This window comes from Grampus griseus (assembly GCF_964374135.1).
Source record: "Grampus griseus genome assembly, chromosome: 12".
Taxonomy (NCBI): Eukaryota; Metazoa; Chordata; class Mammalia; order Artiodactyla; family Delphinidae; genus Grampus; species Grampus griseus.
In genome coordinates this window covers 61,920,348-61,941,755 of record NC_139006.1, presented here as the reverse complement: position 1 = coordinate 61,941,755, position 21,408 = coordinate 61,920,348, and the positions used below count along the sequence as shown (strand labels likewise).

At 43.5% G+C, this 21,408-nt stretch overlaps 1 protein-coding gene across 3 annotated transcripts in view; it reads right to left on the bottom strand.

Moving 5' to 3' along the window:
* ARK2N (arkadia (RNF111) N-terminal like PKA signaling regulator 2N) overlaps positions 1-14,715 on the bottom strand; it is a 75,746-nt gene extending 61,031 nt beyond the window's left edge. For 2 of the 3 annotated variants that reach the window (XM_082667827.1, XM_082667829.1), the window contains exon 1: positions 13,992-14,278. The gene's annotated coding sequence lies outside the window, so the exon portion shown is untranslated. Of the gene's footprint in view, positions 1-13,991; positions 14,279-14,602 lie in introns of those variants that run through there. The other variant, XM_082667828.1, reaches the window with a different exon arrangement.
* Positions 14,716-21,408: the final 6,693 nt, after the last annotated feature.

The window sequence follows — 21,408 nt, the reverse complement described above, 5'->3', positions numbered from 1 at the left end:
ATCCAGTATAATATAGTCAGCCTTCCCTATACTCCTTTCTTCCATATCCTCGGGATCTCCGTATCCTTGGCTCAAGTAGTACTGTAATATTTACTACTGGAAAAAAAAATACCCATAAGTGGACCCACACAGTCCAAACTCATGTTGTTCAAGGATCAACTGTACTATTAACCCATTTTTAAGACAGGTACAAAGTTAGGCAATTTGCACAAACTCACAGAGCCAATACTGGAGTCAGAATTTTAACTAAAGCAACTCCAGAGTCCAAGTTCTTCCCTACTCATCACTCCAAAGTATAACCCACTTAGCATCATACCTTAAAATAATGTGTTCAATAAATATTTACTATTGGTGATAGTAATAATCAAAAAAAAGTATGCTTCTGCTATAATTCTACTTTTAACACTGATTTTCAGCCAAAAATGCTTAAGAATATACTGCCAAAAACTGGAAGCAACCAAGAAGACATCCTTTAGTACGGGGGTCCCCAACCCCCAGTACTGGTCCGTGGCCTGTTAGGAACTGGGCCACACAGCAGGCGGTGAGCGGCAGGTGGGCGAGCAAAGCTTCATCTGCCGCTCCCCATCGCTCACATTACTGAACCATCTCCCCCCAACCCCATCAGTGGAAAAACTGTCTTCCACCAACCAGTCCCTGGTGCCAAAAAGGCTGGAGACGGCTGCTTTAGTAGGTGAATGAATAAATTGTTACATAGGGACAATGGAATATTATTCAGCACTAAAAATAAATGACCTCTCAAGCCATGAAAAGACACTGGAGAAACTTAAATGCATATTACTAAGTGAAAGAAGCCCATCTGTATGGGCCCAACTGTATGACATTCTGGAAAGGGCAAAACTATGGAGAGATAGTAAAACCACCCGTGGTTGCCAGGGATTTGCGGTAGGGAGAGATGGATAGGCAGAGCACAGAAGATTTTCAGGGCAGTGAAACTGTAATTGTGGAAACATGTCATTATAAATTTATCCAAATCCATAAACCACCAAGAGTGACCCCTAAAGTCAACTATGGACTCTGGGTGATAACGTGTTAATGTAGGTTCCTCAGTTGTAACAAATGTACCACTGGGGGGGCCGGGGGGGGGGGGAAGACCGTTGATAATAGAGGAGACTATGCATGTATGGGGCAAGGAGTACATGGGAAATCTCTGAATTTACATTCAATTTTGCTGTAAACCTAAAACTGCTCTTAAAAAATTAAGTCAATTAAAATAAATAACTGAATAGTCTGTTAAAAAAAAAAAATCAGAAGTTGCCAGAGGGTGGTGGAGAAGAGGGAGGAATTAACAAGATGAGATCTTCAGGGAAGTGAAACTATTGTTAGATACTATAATGATGGATAGGCATTGGTCAAAACCCACAGAACTGTTATTTCAGGCTATTCAACAGAGTATCTCTTTTTCAACACAAAGAGTGACCCCTAATATAAACTTGAACTTTAACAATGTATCAATATTAGCTCATCAATTGTAACAAATGTACCAAACTAATGCAAGATGTTAATAACAGGAGAAACTGGGGAGGAGGGTTAAAGTAACTCTCTGTACTTTGTTAAATTTTTCTGCAAACCTAAAACTGATCTAAAAAATAAAGTCTATTAGGTTTTTTTTAATGCTGAGGAAACTTGTTGGCTTGGAGCTGCTGGGGGGGCCAACTCTGTCCTCATGAGAGGAAAGCCTGGCTGGAAATTAAGCCCACAAGTAAAAGCAATAAAGAGCCAGTATACAAGAAAGAAAAATAGTGCTCAGATTATATCAAATGAACTCCTAGATTCAGCTAGGCCAGATGCACACTGGAGTTACCACAGTTAAATTAACCTATTAAATCTCATTTTTGCTTTTTAAAAAATGCGTATGATCACACACACGTTTTAGTCATCTCCTGAATAAACAGCTTCACAGGAACTAGGGTCACAACATATAGAAAACCCTGTAGTTGGCGGCTCTCCTTGTAGACTTCATGGAAAAGGTAACATGAGCGCAATCTGCATTACCCTGGCCTTTACTTCTCAGCATCAGAAAACCAGTGCCTCCAAGTGGCACTACGGGTGCTGCTGGTCAATTTTAGCCACAGCATAAAATATTCAACCATGAATTAGCCAAGACCTCAATGTTTTCAAAAAGTTTCAAGGATTATTTTAAAAAGATAGAGTCAATTCCATTTTAAAAACCCACTAAAAGAATGTTTCTTTCAGTCACTAACAATTTTTAAAAAGAAATTGATAAATGTTTTATTGCTTATTTGTAGGCCTTTATAAAAGCCGTAATTTAAAAAGATACACAGAATAAAGTGGTCTACCCACACTGACAACGTATCTAAACAATTCTATTTAGGTTTTCAGAGCATTTTAATTATTTTTATTAATTATTGCTCATAGTTAACCTGGAATGTATAATCCTCATTTCTAAGAAAAGAATATGTAGGTCAATGGCCAAGTTATATTTAGATATATTTAGACAGATATATTTAGAACTGTTTCCAAATTTCCAACCTGCTTCTTAACCTAAGACTAGATCATGCTACACAAGTAGCCTCCTGTAACCAAAATAAAAGTTCTGAACACATAGATCTTTACAAAAGATAAAGTAGGTTATATATTTAAAAGATAAGGTTTTAATACAGATTCCTTTAAAACAGTTTCTGTAATATATTTGAAGTTTCTGTAATATATTTGAAGTCTGATTTTAAAATTCATTTTTTGTTGCTAAACCATTTACAGATAACCTGTTCCTGGGCAGCCAGAAAGGCCACCCATCACACACACACATTCGTGGGGAACCTGGTGCTAAAATTTGGTTTTGCCCACAAATATACAAGAATATATCTCCTGTGTAAATCAAGGCACATCTACATTTTACCCCGGAGAGGGTAAACAAGACTGCTCCTTGCTTAGACCCACAGTTTCTTTATATATATTTCCTTACAATTAGAATAAAATTTGAATTTTTTTTTTTTTGAGGCTTACAAGGTATGTCTTGCTCAATCCTCATTTCAGCATCATTTTGTCTCTTTAGGCTCCAAAATCTTCAATTTTTCTGATTCAGGGTATTTTGCACTTGCTGTTCACACTGCCAGGAAAGCACTCCCCTAGCTCTTTTTCAGGCTGGCTCTCATATTTCAGGCATCAATTCAAATTTACATTACAAAGGCCTTCCCTGAATGCATTAAATGCATCCTCTCACCCATACCCCATTATTCTTTTTTTTTAAAGTGTCTAAAATTATCTTGCTTATTTATGTGTCTAGGTTATTGCCTATCTGCTTCATAGAATGTAAGACACAAGAAGGCAAGGATTTTGTCTCCTTGATTACTATACCAGCACCACTAGAAAAATACCCAACACATAGGAGACACTTAATATTTCTTGAACATATACTTTTTTTTTTTTTTGGGCTGCGCCACACAGCATGCAGGATCTTAGTTCCCTAACCAGGGATCAAACCTGTGCCCCGTGGAGTGGACGCGCAGTCTTAAGCACTGGACCACCAGTGCAGTCCCGTTCTTGAACATATACTTACAGTCAGAATTTATTAAGCAAAAGACATTTTGCTAGGCCCTGTGGATAAGGCCCATATCACTTAAAAATTAAATGTTTTACTAAAATAGAATCTTAAGGACATCTTGATTTTTTTTTTAAGTGGACATTTTAAAATCTCACATATTTGTTAATAACGTCCAAACCATTAAAAAATTTTAAGTACAAACTCTGCTACAGTGCAGTTACTTCAGCACTGACTTTAACTACAAACGCATCATTAGCATAGCATGAGTCCTTTCAGATATGCATAATAATGATACAAGGCTTTAGAAATGATTTACTTATTTTTTCAAAACAGCAGCTACCAGATATGCAAATGCATGCCATATCTTTGCTTAGATCTATGGCTCAATTAGTACAAGCTAGTAATATTTAAATAACCAATACCAGGAATTCCCCGGCAGTCCAGTGGTTAGGACTCTGAGGAACTTCCACTGCAGGGAGCACGAGTTCCATCCCTGGTCAGGGAACTGGGATCCCACATGCCCTGCGGCATAGCCAAAAAATAAAAAACCCAAGTCACTTCATAATTTGGCTTCGCCCACAAATACACATCTTTTGTGTAAATCAAGGTATATCTACATTTTACACTCAAGAAGGTACACAAGACTGCTCCTTTGATAGTTCTCCCTAAAAACAAAACATCCTTTGTTTTAATTCATCTTATAGAAACCACACAACCACCATTTCTTCAGTATCTTTATATTTGAAAAAAATGGTACAGTTTTCCATACGCATTGACTTAACGTTATGCCCAATGATGTGAAATGGTTAATCAATGAAAGTAAAAACTATGCCATGTAAGGAGGGAAAAGAGGAATTATTAAGCAAAGGAGCTGCAGTTTAAATAGCCTCACAGCAATCTAAACGAATTTTTTATTTATTTATTTTTAAAATTTACTGATTTTCTATCTATTTACTTTTGGCTGCGTTGCGTCTTCATTGCTGAGCGCTGGCTTTCTCTCGTTGCGGAGAGGGGGGGCTACTCTTCGTTGCGGTGCACAGGCTACTCATTGCGGTGGCTTCCCTTGTTGCGGAGCACCGGCTTTAGGCACGCGGGCTTCAGTAGTTGTGGGGCACGGGCTTAGCTGCTCCACAGTATGTGGGATCTTCCCGGACCAGGGATCGAACCCGTGTCCCCTGCATTGGCAGGCGGATTCTTAACCACTGCGTCACCAGGGAAGTCCCTACTTTTATTTTTTAATTTTTATTTGGCCACACCACACAGCTTGCGGGACCTTAGGTCCCCTACCAGGGACTGAACCCAGGGTCACAGCAGTGAAATCACCAAGTCCTAACCACTGAATCGCCAGGGAAGTCCCTAAACAAGTTTTCTATTTTTTTTTTTAATAGGCTTAGCTTCAAAATCTAAAAATTGTTAGCTGCCTTACAGTTCAAATATTCAACTATGCATGTTTATTACTGAACTTATGATTCAAAAATAATGCACTCTCCCAGCAGTAAAAATCAAATCAATTGGACTGTTTCTATACTTTTGTTAAAATATTTACTTCTTACATGGATGAGACTTAAAAAAAAAAGTCATGAGACCACCAATAAGAATGTAGCTAACTCTAAGATAACAGAAGTTTCTGCTTTCGTGACAGTTATGATATGAAATAGATTATACCTTGCGTCTACTGCTAACTCATTTTTTTAAGCAGTAGTAACTTCCCTAATATGTAATTGGGACCAAGGTTTAAAAAAAAAAATCCATGACAATCAGTCACGGGTTTTTAAAACCACTCTCTTAGGTTTTTGTCAAAATTTGCCTACTCTACACCCAGAAACTTAAAAAAAAGGCCTAAAGAGTTCTGAAGTTTTGCTTGGTTTTGTTTTTCAAATATAAACAAGAACAGGAGACCAGGACCAGAGACAAATTGCAACCCGTGAAGATAAAACTAGAATGAAGCAGGGCTTTCAAAAAGTATTGTGTGCCTACTTCCTGCTGGTGTGGGCAACTGTCACAGAAAGATTATAATAAGATTCTACAGTGTTAGACAAGTTCAATATCAAAATAGATATTGTGACAATCTAATTCTAATGGTGGGAGAGAATCACAAAGCAGTAATCATCAAAAAAATTAGCACCTAACAATTATTACCTGAATTTTCTACTTGTGGCACACAAACACACTGCTGTAAGAGGGTGATTTTTAAAGCAAACCACACACACAAAGGACTGAGAACATTTAACCCCAAGAAATTAAGAGCTAACCTTATACATGAGGGAGAAGGGAAATAACACACCATGAGGAAAGCAATTTAAAAGATACAACTGGGGCTTCTCTGGTGGCGCAGTGGTTGAGAGTTCGCCTGCCGATGCAGGGGACACGGGTTCGTGCCCCGGTCTGGGAGGATCCCACATGCCGCGGAATGGCTGGGCCCGTGAGCCATGGCCGCTGAGCCTGCGCGTTCGGAGCCTGTGCTCCGCAACAGGAGAGGCCACAACAGTGAGAGACCCACGTAACGCAAAAAAAAAAACCCAAAAAACAACAACAAAAAAAGATACAACTTACTGGTATAAATGTTTTACTCACCCTCCTCAGCCCCATTATATCACAATCTTCTTTGAAAACAGAGATTATGTTAATCATCTTCGGTTCACTCACAGTTCCTAACACATAATATTTAACAAATATTGGTTGATGAATCGAATCATTTCTAAATATCACCAAGACCACTAATAAAATACATACCTTGTTTGCTTTATAGTACTAGTGACTTGTATATAAAAATATATTCTATCACAGAGACTTCTCTGGTGGTCCAATGGTTAACACTCCGTGCTTCCACTGCAGGGGGCATGGGTTCGATCCCTGGTCAGGGAACTAAAGATCCTGCATGCTACATGGCAGCCAATAAATAAATTAATTAATTAAAATAGGGAAGTTTAAAAAAATATATATTCCATTACATAGAATCAGCATGATTTCTGATAGAGTAACTCCCCTTTTATCTTTCCAGATAAAAACATAAGACAAGGGCTTCCCTGGTGGCACAGTGGGTGAGAATTCGCCTGTCAATGCAGGGGACATGGGTTCGAGCCCTGATCCGGGAAGATCCCGCATGCCACGAAGTAACTAAGCCCATGCGTCACAACTACTGAGCCTGTACTCTAGAGCCCGCGAGCCGCAACTACTGAGCCCACGTGCTGCAACTACTGAAGCCCGCATGCCTAGAGCCCGTGCTCCACAGCAAGAGAAGCCACCACAATGAGAACCTGCACACTGCAACAAAGAGTAGCCCCCGCTTGCCACAATTAGAGAAAGCCCGTACACAGCAACGAAGACTCAACACAGCCAAAAATAAATAAATAAATAAATTTATTTTTTAAAAAAAACATAAAACAAAACAGACACAACTGCTAACAGCCTAGTAAAGCTGCCTCCTTACATTGAGAACACTATATAAAGTGACTGTATATTCATAAAGATGCAAAACCAGAAACTATCTTAAGCCACATAACACAAATAATGTAAAAAGCAGTATCGTATCAAAAATCAAAATGAAGCCCCCTCTCCCCAGATATTCAGTTTTAGGAAGAGATTCTATGCATCTTTAACAGTGATGCTCTCAAACTGTTTGAAATAGAAAAATTAACCTCTTTTCTAATTTGTATACATAAATACTAAGATACTTTAACGACAACAGTATTCTTATCTTAAATAAGCACCATCTCAAAACAAATTCTGCTTTCGAAGGTCTTCTTTCAATTATTTGTCAGGATTCAGGGTAAGTTTTTCCACTGAGAAGTTGTAGCATGGATAATGTGGACAGTACAGGAATCAAAAATTGAAACTGAAATAAAAACATCTACAGGGCTTCTCTGGTGGCGCAGTGGTTAAGAATCCGCCTGCCAATGCAGGGGACACGGGTTCAAGCCCTGGTCCGGGAAGATCCCACATGCCACAGAGTAACTAAGCCCGTGCAGAGCAACTAAGTCCGTGGGCCACAATTACCAAGCCCGCGGGCCTAGAGCCTGTGTCCCCAGCAAGAGAAGCCACAGCAATGAGAAGCCCACGCACCCCAATGAAGAGTAGCTCCCGCTCGCCGCAACTAGAGAAAGCCTGCGCGCATCAACGAAGACCCAACGCAGCCATAAATAAATAAATAAATTTTTTAAAAAAAGAAAGAAATTGGAGTGCAAAAGGTCTGGAGTACAGAAAGGGAACACTAAAACTTAATGCAGATGAATAGATGTGGCCTACCTGGAACTGAAATATAAATTGCAAGACTGCAACCACGGGAAGAGAGCAGCTTTGCTTGCTTGCCAGCCAACCTTTTCTCCACTGATATAAGCGCTATAAATAGGCCACGAGTGATAATGGCTGCTCAAATCACTTCATATTGCGGATACTACTACTGACGAGTATCTGGCCTAGCACCAGGGCTGTGAATAAACTAGCATCAAGTAAGAAGCCAAGGAAGTTACCAAATGCAAAGAATGCACCGTTGCTAATGAGAGACTCAAAAGCACCATCAGCGTAAATCAAGAATAATTTAAAATACAGGTTTCTAGATTTCCCTCTGGCCATTTTCTATCTCCCTCAGAAGACAGTACAAATAAAGAAGGGTCACCACATGCTGGGATCTGAGGTCCCCAAAATAAATACTGCCAAAATCCTATCTACTATACATGCCCTCAGGCTCAGAGCAAATTGTTTAGTGGATCGCAGTGGACATAAATAATGGGAAACCCTTGATGATATAATGCTGATTTAAGACTAAACTATGCTTCTATGCTAGGTCAAAACTAAGGCAGACAAGATACTGCTTAAAATTCTAACCACACGAGGTTTTTGTTCTTAGTACAGAAAGGAAAACAGTCCTATTTTCCTAGAGTTTTAGTCCATACCCAACTTCCCTATCCCCAACAATACCTTTCTCTAATTATAAGGCACCTAACAAAATGCTGACTCTGAACATCACAGAAGTTAATTTTTTTAAGCCAGACAACTCAGTAAAAAATAACTTCTACTGATCCCTTTCGTCAGTATCTGGTTTCCCTAATGTTAACCATGTCGATGAAAACTTGAATTTCTAGATTACCTAAACACAATCCTAGTTTAGCCACATTCTTGGGAATGGCTGCTATAATAAGTTCTAACATTTAATTTTGTTGCTCTTTGGACAACAATCAGAACTAATTTACTAATACATGGACTTGTATTCCAGGCATAGGAAAAAGTGATTTTGTACATGAACTGGCAGTACAAAAATGAACATTCAAGTCTCCAATCATTTTCTTTTAATCTTAGAGACCCATTTAAGAAAAAAATGCTATTTTCCAATACCTAATTTTAAATTATTTTATAAAGAAATAAACTAACTCCATACTCTAGTTATTTTGTACAGTACTTTTTGTCCTACAGCCTACTTTTCTTCTCCACATTTCAGAGCCGGAAAGAAACTTAGAAATCATCTGGTTCCCTAGATTTGAGATCCTTGAGCAGAAATTTCTTTTATCTTTGTACCCATCTCCACCTGGGCACCTGAGTGCTCAGTAAATGGGTTTTTAATTTAACCAGGTATAACTGCCCCCACATACAAATTAAGTTCTTCGAATAAATTTCTTTTTTCTTTTTTTTTTTTGCGGTACGCAGGCCTCTCACTGTTGTGGCCTCTCCCGCTGCGGAGCACAGGCTCCAGACGCGCAGGCCCAGTGGCCATGGCTCACGGGCCCAGCCACTCCGCGGCACGTGGGATCTTCCTGGACCAGCCTGCATCGGTAGGCAGACTCCCAACCACTGCGCCACCAGGGAAGCCCCAATTTCTACTTTTGATTAATCTTAACTAGAAAATACTCATTCAGGTAGTTTTTAAATTAAAGTCAAATTAGTAACTTAGGACTTACACCATCTATTGGCTATTTTAAGTGACAGAATCTGAGCAAAGAGGTATGAGGTATCTATCTGTAATAAAGACATAAAAGAGAATAGAAACAAAACTTAAAACAAACACTGTAACATAGAAAACAGACTTGTGGTTGCCAGGGCAAGGTGGGAGGAGGGGATGGAGTGAGTTTGGGGTTATCAGATGCCCGCTAGTATTATGTGGAATGGATGGACAATGGGGTCCTGCTGTACAGCACAGGGAACTACATTCAATAACCTGTGATAAGCCACAGTGGAAAAGAACGTAAAAAAGAATGTATATATATGTACAGCTGAATCACTTTGCTGTACAGCAGACATTAACACAACATTGTAAATCAACTATACTTCAATAAAAAACACTCACTGTAAATTAACGCCACAAATTTTAAATAAGACAACCACCAAACCTGAGTCATACTGGTCACTTCACAGTATTTTTAAATCACAGTTACTATTATTGGTTTCTACTAATATGTTATGATAAATATGTACAATATATATAATACACATTTTCTCTCCTAGCAGTTTAGGAATATAAGAGAGTAAAACAAGCAAGATAATTTTAGTTTCACCCTGCTCCTTCCTTTCATCACAGGGCCGGTAGGCTATGTGTGAAAACTGACTGAACATCAGTCCCACTTCTGCTAAGAGAAGATGTCCACACAGAAGCAGAAAACATATACTTCCCTAAGTTCAATCATTAGTTCTGAAAGAGTAAGGTAAGTTAGTTTCAATTAAAGATAAAGGCTCGGACTTCCCTAATGGTTCAATGGGTAAGACTCCGAGCTTTCAATGCAGGGGACCCAGGTTTGATCCCTGGTCAAGGAACTAGATCCCACATGCATGCCGCAACTAAGAGTTCACATGCTGCAACTAAGAAGTCTGCGTGCCGCAACTAAGACCCAGAGCAGCCTAAATAAATAAATATTTAAAGAAAAATAAATAAAGATAAAGGCTAAAATAGGATTGAGAAAAGTTTCATGACACCAATCAAATTTAAACTTAAGACTGGAATTTGACAACTTAAGAAAAATAACTATCAAATTACTTTAGTCTGGCTGTCAAGAATCAACCCATAATAAAGAAATAATACCAACAAAACTTCTACTCAGTGAACTTAAGGATACAGAAAAATCTTTCAATGAATGTCTACCTCATCCTTCATATTCCCCTTAAAGAAAAAAATTAATAACCCACTAGCAGACTAAGGTACTTTTATAATCCTGGCCCTACCTTCCTCTACCCCACAGAGTTTACATCTATCCCTCTGTAAACTCAAGGCACTGGCCACACCATCCAAGATCACTGATACTCACAACTTTGCTTAGGCTGTTCCCTAGCCTGGAATGCCCACGTGTAAATCCATCTCAAACTCCAGGTTTAAATGTGTAAGTTCCTTCAACCAAGATATGCTTCAGGAGGTGAATAAATAAATAAACAGTGGTAGATCCGGACAATGGAATATTATTCGACACTATAAAGAAATGATCTACCAGGCCACGAAAAAACACAGAAGCAGCTCAGATATGCATTACTAAGTGAAAGAAGCCAATCTGAAAAGGCTACATACTGTATGATTCCAACTATATGACGTCACAGAAAAGGCAAAACAGTGGCAACAATGAAAAGATCAGTGGTTGCCAGGGGCTGTTGGGGGTAGGGTGGGGTGGAGGAGCGAAGGACAGGCAGAGCATTTTTAGGGCAGTGAAAATACTCTGTATGATGCCATAACGATGGATACATGTCATTACACATTTATCCAAACCTACAGAATGTCCAACACAAAGCATAAACAGTAATGTAAACTTAAAATTACAAAAAAAGTGTAAGTTTCTTTAGCATCAAGACCTGACAGTCATATTCACCACTAGAGCACCAGCAACTAGAGCACTACTGGCACACAGTAAGCAATCAATAAATTAGTGTTGTGAGAATAAAGAAGTTCCACCTGAATGTTTTGTTCTGTTTCCTCAATAGCTCTTCCCCTCTTCTATAGTCTCATAGCTTTTTACCCAGTTATCAATACATCTATTTCATTTTTACTTCTCAATTACACAAGAAACTTTATTTGGCCCTAAACTCTTTTCTAAAATAATACAGAATACCGAAATCAGTTGTGGTTCAAAAGAAAACACATTAATAGTACAACATTTTCCACCTTTTACAGATTTTCTTAAGTATTGTCAATTCAGTAGACAAGAATATACACTGTTTTCATGTTGCTAGTTACCTGGAGGAAAATTAAGATGATTTACCGAAGTTATAAACATACGGTCTCGGTCTCTACTGTGTGTGTGTGACACACACACACACACACACCAGTTCCAAGCTTTAAAAAGAAAAAACAAAAACATTCTAATCGTCCATATATCAGCTTTATTCATGCACACATTAAAATAAAACCATAAGACTGAAGATCCTGGCAAAACAATCTCTTGAATGAGTAACTACACCACCTCCCAGAAATTACTAGTCATACACTAAGGACACTTAAGGTACCAATGTCATATATGAAACAGAAATCTTTGAAGGACAAACATTGAGCACTCAGTTCTCTCAGAACTGCATTAAATTAGAATCTAAAGCTAAACCTATCTTTCATCATGAAGACTATAAAACAAAAAGCATTTATGACACTTTCATAAATGCAATTAAGAGTAATATAAACTGAATTAGTGAGTAATGTAACAACTACACTGTGAACTTAATATGAAGCTAACAGTAGGGAAAGTTTCCAGTTTAGTCCATCTCATTTTTCACAAAATGATTCAGAAAAAAAAATTTTCCATTAGAAAATCATATTTAGCTGATACCTCAAGTATAATTACCTTGAAGTTTCTCCCTTCCTTTCATATTTTATCACCTATTTGGAAACTTTGTTAACATTATGAAAAAGATACAGTTTGAAGTTTTAAGATTACTGAAAAGCACTCTGAAAGAATCTGATTTAGAAATATCTAAAAATATTTTTATTTCTCATTTTATGGAACTGCATGAAATTTCATTAAGGTTCTTCATAAAGCAGCATACAGGTCATCACAGTAAATATCATCTTAGTTTCCTGATTTCAAACTTAATTCATAATTTTATTTATTCAGCACCTACTATGCATAAAGCACTCAATTAGGCATTTTATTAGCCAGATTATTTGGCCAAAATATTACACTTCCTACTAAAAAAGATCAGCATTGTGACTCCTCAGGACATCAGGTAATAACTGTAGGCCTCTAAAAATGCTTGTTAAATCAAAAGGCAATGCTCTTACTGAAGGAATCTTGATTGCTAGGATCAGCAACACCGCATTATAAAGTTAATAGCCTCCATCCTTAAACTATCCCAGGAGAAGAAAAGGAGTAATTCAAACTGTTAACTTGTGCCCAACGACACTACACAATAACAGCCTAAGCAAAACTGCCAGATGTATTTGTAATTAAAAGGTCCAACCTTGACAAAGCATCATCAGTGGGTTTTTCATCCTACTGGGTGGAAGGATTCAGAAAGCAGAAGCTCAGGCGAGAAACGAAAAGCACATCCAGCACAAACTGTTCAAGCGGTTCAATCTGGAACAAGTACAGACGTTCATTCCTTCAACCTGTGAGCATCTATTCTGTGACAGCGGAGAGGACGATTTAAAAGGGAGAATGAATGACGTGAAGTTCTGTTGGGGGTTGCTGCCCCAACAATACACTGAGATCGGTGCTGCAATTAATAAAGTACAAAGTACGAAGTACTACTGCGGAAAAGAGGAGAATTCTCTCTGAAAAGAGTCAGAGAAGACGATGATCTTTAAGCTGAGGCTCGTCAGTTTACATCCTCGCCAGGTTTCTAAATAAAGTTGACAAACTGGCCAGAAGAGATCAATTTTGGAGACTGACACATCCCTCCCATTGACCGGAGGCCGAAGGTAGTGGAAGCACTGCCGAAACGCAGGCGGCGCCACGCCGGAGAAAGCCTTCCTCCCTTCTCCTAGGCCTCGGCAGCCGCGGTGCTGGGGCGGCCGCCCGGGCTCTCGAGAGTCGGGGCAGGTGTCGGCGCCAGATCCCGGCTCGCGGGGCCAGCACAGCTGGCAAAGACGCCGCCGCCGCCGCCGCCGCTCCCCCAGCGACCTGGGGCCCCAGAAAGTTGCGTGAAGACAACTCCAGTGCGGCGAAGCCGCTCCCCCGCGCGGCCCACGGGCTGCGGCACCTCCAGCCTCCTCTCCGCCGCCTGGTAAAGGAACCCGCCGGGCCAGGGAAGAGGAGGGGGGCTCGGCCCGCCAACTCGGCCGGGCCCGGAGGGCGCGAGGGTTACCAGCGAGCGAGCAAGCCAAGGGTCGGGCTGTTCTGCCCCTCTCGCTGGCCCCCACCCGGGCCGCGCCTCCCGCCACGCCCGGGCTCCAACACCCGGCGTCCGACAGCCCTGCCCGTCACGACCCGGACGCCCAGACGCCGCAGAGCCTCGCCCGCGGCCCGCGGCCCGCACCCCTCCGACTCAACCCGACCCTTCCCGGGAAGCAACCCGGGTCCCGCGGCTCGACCGGTAGCCGGCCGCGGCCCTGCGCCCCTTCCTACCTCACCTGCGCTCCGCGGCGGCCCCGCACCTCCTCGCTCGCTCCGCGCGCCCCGTCGGGGCACACACCGACCCCCTCCGGGCCAGGTCTCTCCGGGCCGCGGCGACTCTGAACGTCACGGCCACCGCCGCCTTCTCTTCCTCTGCACAAGCCCCGGCGGCGAGCAGGGCGTCGCGGTCAGAGCCCCACCGGGGCCAAAGCGAATCTCGCCGCCTCCGCAGCCTCCACCGCCAAGTCCCTTCACTCGTCCGAGCCGCCCGGAGAAAATGTCACCAGAGGCCGTTCCGCTCGGCGCCTCACTTCCGCCCGGAACCACAGAGCCTGAGCCGGTCGGCTAGAGGGGCCGCTGCGGCTGGGACCTCTAGGCACTCGAACGGGAGGCCCAGAGAAAGCCAGACAGCGCCATCTGGCTGGGCTGACCCGCGCTCCTACAGCTGCAGAGCGCCCGGCGTGGGAGCACAGGCTTCCTGGGCTTCTTTCCTGCTCTCCCTTCATCTGCTCAGTCAGCTCCCTTCCAGAAATTTCCCAAAGGGTCGGAAAGCCAGTCAATACAAGCCACGGACAATGCCCTAAGAAAAGGACGTCGCTCCATTTTCCGTTCGCTGCTCAGTACTCACCCCTCCTGAAGCCTTCCCGAATGAAACTTGTGGTGTCACTCCAGGAGGGACTGCGCTCCGTTCTCTCCCCACCTTTTCGCGGATGCCGACAGCTCGGCTCGGCGAGATTTGGCCGTGCTCCTCTCATGCAGTGGCATCAACATCCCGTTCAAGTTTCTGGATGAACCTTGCACGCCTCGCAGACCGATCGCCACCTGCTGGTGAGTCAGGGTCCCGCAGGGAGACCCCGCTCCGCCCGTACGCGCGATGCAGACGCCCCAAATTCCACCTCTGCAGTCACTCCTGATTTGCACCAGCGAGCCCTGAGTTTTCGACGCCCTTCGTTGAGGTCTGAGATCGTGAAGGAAACGTGCTGGACGCTTACCCGGAAGAAAGGTAAGGTGGGCTTAAGGAGAAAGAACAAACCTCATAACTCAAGATCTGGCCAAGGCTTTGCGCTCGCTAAAAGCAGGGTTTTGAGAAATAAATGAATACATAAGGGCTTGAAGAGAAAATGTAAAAGGCATTTACCTTTTCAGGAGCCATGCTGGGACCTGGGGTGACACTCTCCTAGAGGAGATTCTGAAAATCACAGCGCCGGCTCCACGCTCCCCTTAACATCAGTCTCCCGTTTAGATCAGGCCCCCCAGCTCCCCCATTTCTCTCATTTATGCTAACTGCCCACAAGCATGGGAATTTTCCATCCCTAAATGAGTAAGTTGATAAAATAGTTTTACAATTAATAGCTAACTTCTCTGAATGCCTATTATGTGCAAGGAACTATACTATGCATCTAAGTGGATTCATTCATTTAATCCTCACGAGTCTATGGGTTTGGTGGTATTCCTGGCCCCAGATGACAAAAGTGGAACCAGACAGAGTGATAAAGTGACCTGCCCAAGGTCACACATCAGTAAGTGTCAGGAGCCTGCATTCTCAACCACCACTACCAACTGCCTCCTTGCAATTCACTGAGAACATACTGTGTGCCAGATAAACATTTTGTCTCTGTATGTTATTTCACTCATTTATTTATTTCCCTGCTTCCTTAGTCCTCAAGGAATTTGAGAGTTTGTGGGGTAATGACAAGAGCCCAGTCTCTTTCAGGAGAAAAAGAGAAAAGAAAAGAACTATTAAAATCACAGCTGTCAGTCTGGAAATGAATGAATGAATATGGACAAATACATTCAGTTTTAAAATGGCCCCTCGATGGTCTTATCTCATCAATGCTGTAGAGATGCTGAGGTAGGCCCCTGACTACTGAGGTACCATCTTGGCTCCTTCTGTTTGATACCAACAAGTCAATTCCTTACAGTGAATGGACTGCTTTTTTTCAGAGTCTGGGATGTTTGATATACTAATTACTAACATCCCTATTACTGCCATATTTAGATTGCTAAATAGGGCACCTGCTTTCTTCTTCCTCTTCTGTAGGAGCAGGAAGGGCTGGGCAGTTGATCCTACTTCTGCCTTGGAATTGTCTCCTAGAATCTCCTTTGCACTACATACTCAGCTCTCCCAGCCCCTGAAATCCCATCCCCATAAAACCAGCCCAGTCCAAATCACACCATCACCCACCCTCCATCCTGTTGCCTCTATGGAAATTTCTCTCAAGATTCCTCTGCTCACAGACACTGTCCTACCAACATGTCCACCCCTTGGCCTATCTGTAGTATTACTACTGGATCATATCAGTGGTTCTACGCTCAATTTCTTTTATAAACCCTGGAGGGCAAGGCCAAGCCCATCTGAATCACCCTTCAGCTTCATTGCTTGCACCTGATGCACCACTGGGACTGGGGCTGGGCTTGCAGCAGGTGCCTATTAGAAACCGTGGCCTAAGCAGTAGCATCACAATGTGGCTGGCCTTGCTTTGACTATAGTCTGTTCTCTCTGACTGAGCAGGCAGCTTCCAAAATTTGCCCCTGTAAGGTGGATGCTGTTTTTAGAACCACTCGTTAGATAAGGAAAACCGGGGATCCAAGGGATGGAACCCTCACCTCAGCTCTAGGCTACCCCTCCCTCAGTGTAACCACCATTACCTCCCCCCTCCCACCCGCAAAACCAGCATCCACTACAATCCCCCAGCACCTGCTATAAGACAGTTGAACAGTTGAATGAGGAGGAGGGGTGATGTTGAACCTCTTGACCCTGGTGGCCACATAACTGCAGACAAGTCACCATGTTCAGAGTTAGCATCACCTGTTCTGCCCCACGGCATTATTCCACAGAATTAAATTATGCCCTCCATATGGAAGGCCATCCGGAAGCAGCCTGAGAATTCCAAGTAGTGGAAGGTGACATGGTCTCCAGGACCGAGAGCTCTGGAGCCTGACAGATTTTGATTTGGACCGGGTTCTGCCTCCCTCAGCAGAGTGACCTCTGGGCACTTCTGCAACCTCACTGTGCCTCAGCGTCCTCACCTGTCAAACACGGCGAAACCTGATACTACTTTGCAGGTTCTTGCGAGGGGTGAGGGCGAAATGGGCGTGTGTAAAGCTCTCAGCAGAACTCTTGGCTCAGAGAGAACACTCTCAACAAGGCCGTTGTTCTGACGGCAACACTCCAGGCCAGCACCTCCTACAAGCACAGACTCACACTGGTCAAGTACGGTGTCTAGGGACTCATATTTCCAGAGCAACAAGTTCACGCGGAACCAGAATGAAAGAGGGCAGAAGGATGCCATGAAGGTGGAGTCACGCGGTGGCCAGGGGTGTCTGGGAGCGGCACCACCCGCAGCCCCCATACAGTTCTCTGGGGTGGATGGTGGAGGTGCCTCTGTCTTGGGCTCCAAGTTCCTCTTTCCAATCAGGTGACACCCCTTCTATATGGAAAGTCTGTAAGTCTATTAAAAAATGGAAATAAATGCAAAGGACAGTATTAAATTTTTCAACAAGTATGTATTGGCCTCTTTTTTAATAAAAGAATAGCTTTGTGGGACCTCTGGGGTGGGAGGGGTGAGGAGTTCCTCTGACACCCCATCTAAACTAGCACCCACCACCCGTCACCACACCTGCTTGTTCCCCTCATAACATTTACCCTCCTTTGCACCTGTCATGCATATTCTTTCTCATCCATCTGACACACCAAAGAGTAGCAAGGGAGCCAGGTCATGTTGTCCTGCTCTGTAGTGGACACACTCAGCACAGGTGTGGACGGAGGAAATCTATCTAAGCATCTAGCTGGGGAGACACAGGAAACTGAAAAGATGTCAAAACAAGGAAGTGGCACCAGATGCCAAGTGGGTGAGAGGCTGTGAGGAGGGTAGGAGGCCTGACAGACAGTTGTTGAAAAGGAAGAAGAGTCAGTGCCTCAAGGGCAAAGCTTAGGCAGTCCTCCCTCACAGCTCCCTTGGTGTCCAGCACAGGGAATGGCAGACAGAGCAAGGAAATAAATGTCTGTGACTGAAGGACAGCTGTGCAGAGAAGCTGACATTTGGGGGAGGAGAAATAGAATCTTTCCTGTAAACAAAGGATGTCACAGTCATCAGCAATTACAGCCACTGCCAACTGATGAGCTGGTGAGTCCTGAGGGAACTCAGGAAGGAAAAGAATACCTGTCATCTAGCAGCCATCAGACTGCAGCCACTCCCTATGTTGTGCATTTTTTTTAAGTCAACAGGGAAAAGGAACAAGAGGTGGAAAAGCCCCTGGGATGTTTGAAGGACAACAATCCAAGGGCCCGGCTGCCTGTGACTGGACAGCGGAGGGATGAAGCGGGAGACGGCCAGCAGGCATGTCTGGGGCTTAATGTGAGGGGAAGGAGTCTGGGCTTCATTTTTAAGCACTAATGGGGCAAGCAGGGTCCGAAGTTCTCACCAGACTTCTAGGGAATGTTCCGGTCAAAGCCAGCAGAAAGCATATTGTCATGGCCCACTAACAACTTGGAGAGGAAGGAGAGCACTGACCCCAGGCTGACCACCGCAGCGGACATGTGGACCTCCGGGAGGGGAGGGAGGGGAGAAGCGAGAACTGCCAAGAACTGCCGTCTGCAAGCGAGAAAGAAGGTGTTAGGAAAGAAGGGAAGGGCCTGTAGCCCTAGGGACCTTCCCTGTGGGTGGCAGGTAGGATGCCTTCCAAAGACACAGAATGATCTGGAAGAAAGGACTTGTAAAAGCTTCTGATCAACATCAGCTTTGAGGAGAACATCTCCAGTCCTGCACCTTCCCTGCAGCTCCAAACACTGCAGTATTTAAGTAAGAGCAACATCAGGGGATCTGTGTATAATTAAAAACACGTATCTGGTCTTTGTCCCAGGTCTCTGGCACAGAGCTCCTTTAAAATGCTTGGAATTTCCTGGGTGATAGGAGTGCCTTTTGTTATTTGCAAGAGACCTGAGTTTATGCTAAGAAGGTGATTCTTCTTTTTTTTTTAATTTAAGTATAGTTGATTTGCTAAGGAGGTGATTCTTGATGGGCCCCTGGGGTAGCTTCAGGAGGGGGGCAGCTCCTCAGAGGAACTAACCTTTGAAGAGAGAAAGGGTTGGAACTTTCAGCCCCTCCCCCACCTCCAGGACGGAGATTGACTTCAATCACCGATGGCTAATGATTTAATTAACAATGCCTACATAATAAAACCTGGATAATAACCCCTACGTGATGGAGTTGAGAGAGCTGCCAGGTTGGCAGTCCCACTCCCACATTCCTCTTCCACAGGCTGTTCCTGGCTTGTTTCTTTTATAATAAACCAGCAATAGTAAGGAAAGTGCTTTCCTGAGTTCTGTGAGTCATTCTAGCAAGTTATCAAACTTAAGGAGGAGCCATGGGAACCCCTCAATTTATAGTCTGCAGAATATAAGTGTGGGTAGCCCAGGGCCCCTGCTTGTGGCTGGCGTCTGAAGTGGGACAGTCTCATGGGACTGAGCCCTGAACCTGTGGGATCTGCACTAATTCTGGGCAGTTAGTGTCACAACTGAACTGAATGGTTGGACACCCAGTTGTTGGAGAATTGGTGTCAGAAAAGAAACCACACAGGATCCTAAACTTTGACTTTAAATAAATATGTTACATTTGGTTTCAAATAAACATGTGCCATTAAGCAAGGCCAGTCCTAGGCCAAATCTCTCTTCAGACTCCTCACCTCCTTTCCCTGTGACCACGTCCACCTCTTTGCTGGCAGTCAATGCTGCCCACACCCAAGCCTCTGAAAGGCTGAGTAATTTAATGCTTACCTCGCACAGGGGTATGGAAACATAAAGGAGTGCCTCTGAAGAGGAATTCCTCTTTCCTGGTGACAGTGCAGGAAGCAAATGCTGGGTGGGTATGATCCTAGCATTCCTCATTTGCACTTGCACACAGTTAAGTGGAACCTCCTCTACATTCTTAGGAGAACAGCAAAGTATGCGTGCCATTCAGTCTCGTTCAGAAGACATCCATCAGAGGCCTGCCCACTAAGCACAAGGCCACAGTCAGCAAGGGGAGGGAGGTTTTACAGAAGAGGACACAGAGGCCCAGAGAAGACAGTGCACCTGACCAGGGTCACATGAGCTAAAGGGCAGAGCCAGGATTGCTGGAGGAGAACATGTCACCTCCCTCAAGACCATTGGTCAGTGTAGTAACAGGGCTCCATCTAGAAACAAACTGCAGAAGCAGAGGAGGGGCATGAGGGAGGGAGAAATTAATTCCTCTTCGAAGAGGAAGTTTTGACCAGGACCTTGGAGAAAGAGCAGGGCTTCCAAAGACAGAAATGTAGAGAAAGGTATCCTGGGCAAAGCAGGTCCAGCTTGAGGAAAGGCTGGGCTCCAAAAGCGCAAGTACCACCGGACAGCAGAATAGGTATATTTCTCACACAAGTGATATATCAGGTGTTGTGGTTTGGGCCCTTGTCCCCCACGCTCCAATTTTGTTTTTATCTTTTTGCTGATTAATACCTTGTCAACGTACTCTTGTTTAGTGTTTACCTTGACCACTTCATAAGTATGACTTCATTAGCTCCTCCAAACTGTCCTGGAAGGTAGTGGGGCGGGTGGTGTTAACATTTTGCAGAGATTATATAGCAGACTGACACAAGGAGATTCTGAATAAATGCTTATTCTGAATGAATGAATGAATGAATGAACGACTTGCCCAAGGTCACCGGCACTAAATGGATGACCATTTAGTGCTGGTGACCTTGCTCTGTTGCCTCCAAATCCCAGACTCTTTCCACTACCGTTCATGTCTGGAGGACTTACAGTGTCATTTTGTGCGTGTGCGTGTGTGTGTGTGTGTGCATGTGTGTATTGGGGGGTGGGGAATTAGACTCATTATTGTGTTTTATAATGTGCTGATCATTTGAAAAAGGCTTGGGGACTGAGAACAATACAGGCATTCATTACAGAACCTCAATAGACTGACAGCAGCAACAATAACCTAAAATTAAATGAAGCAGAGTATCTCATGTGACTCCTCTCTTGAGGAGTCAGTGCAAAGGAACCAGGCTTTGGGAAAACAGGATAGGGTCCCCAAGGAGAAAGACAAAGCGGAGATTTACAGAAATTATGGGGGTGTCAGCAGTCTGGGAGAGCCCCACCAGCCAGGCATACAAGTTCCCGGGAGCACAGGACACCAGACAGCTTCCAAAGGCCTCCCCCGTCTTGAGCAACTGTGATTCAATGGGAACCACGAGTAACCACCAGGCCTAAGCAGGAGGCTTAGAGATCACCCTCTTGTTTTGCAGAAAACTAGTATATTTTTACTAATTATACTTTTTGGAAAAAATGTGTTCCTTAAAGCACTTAGTAGAGCTGTTCTGGCTTTTTAATTCTGCTTGTGGTTTCTGCCATGAGTCCTTCAGAGTCACTAGAAGGGTACGAGTCCAGCTCTGCAGGGAGGCATCTCAAGATCCCTT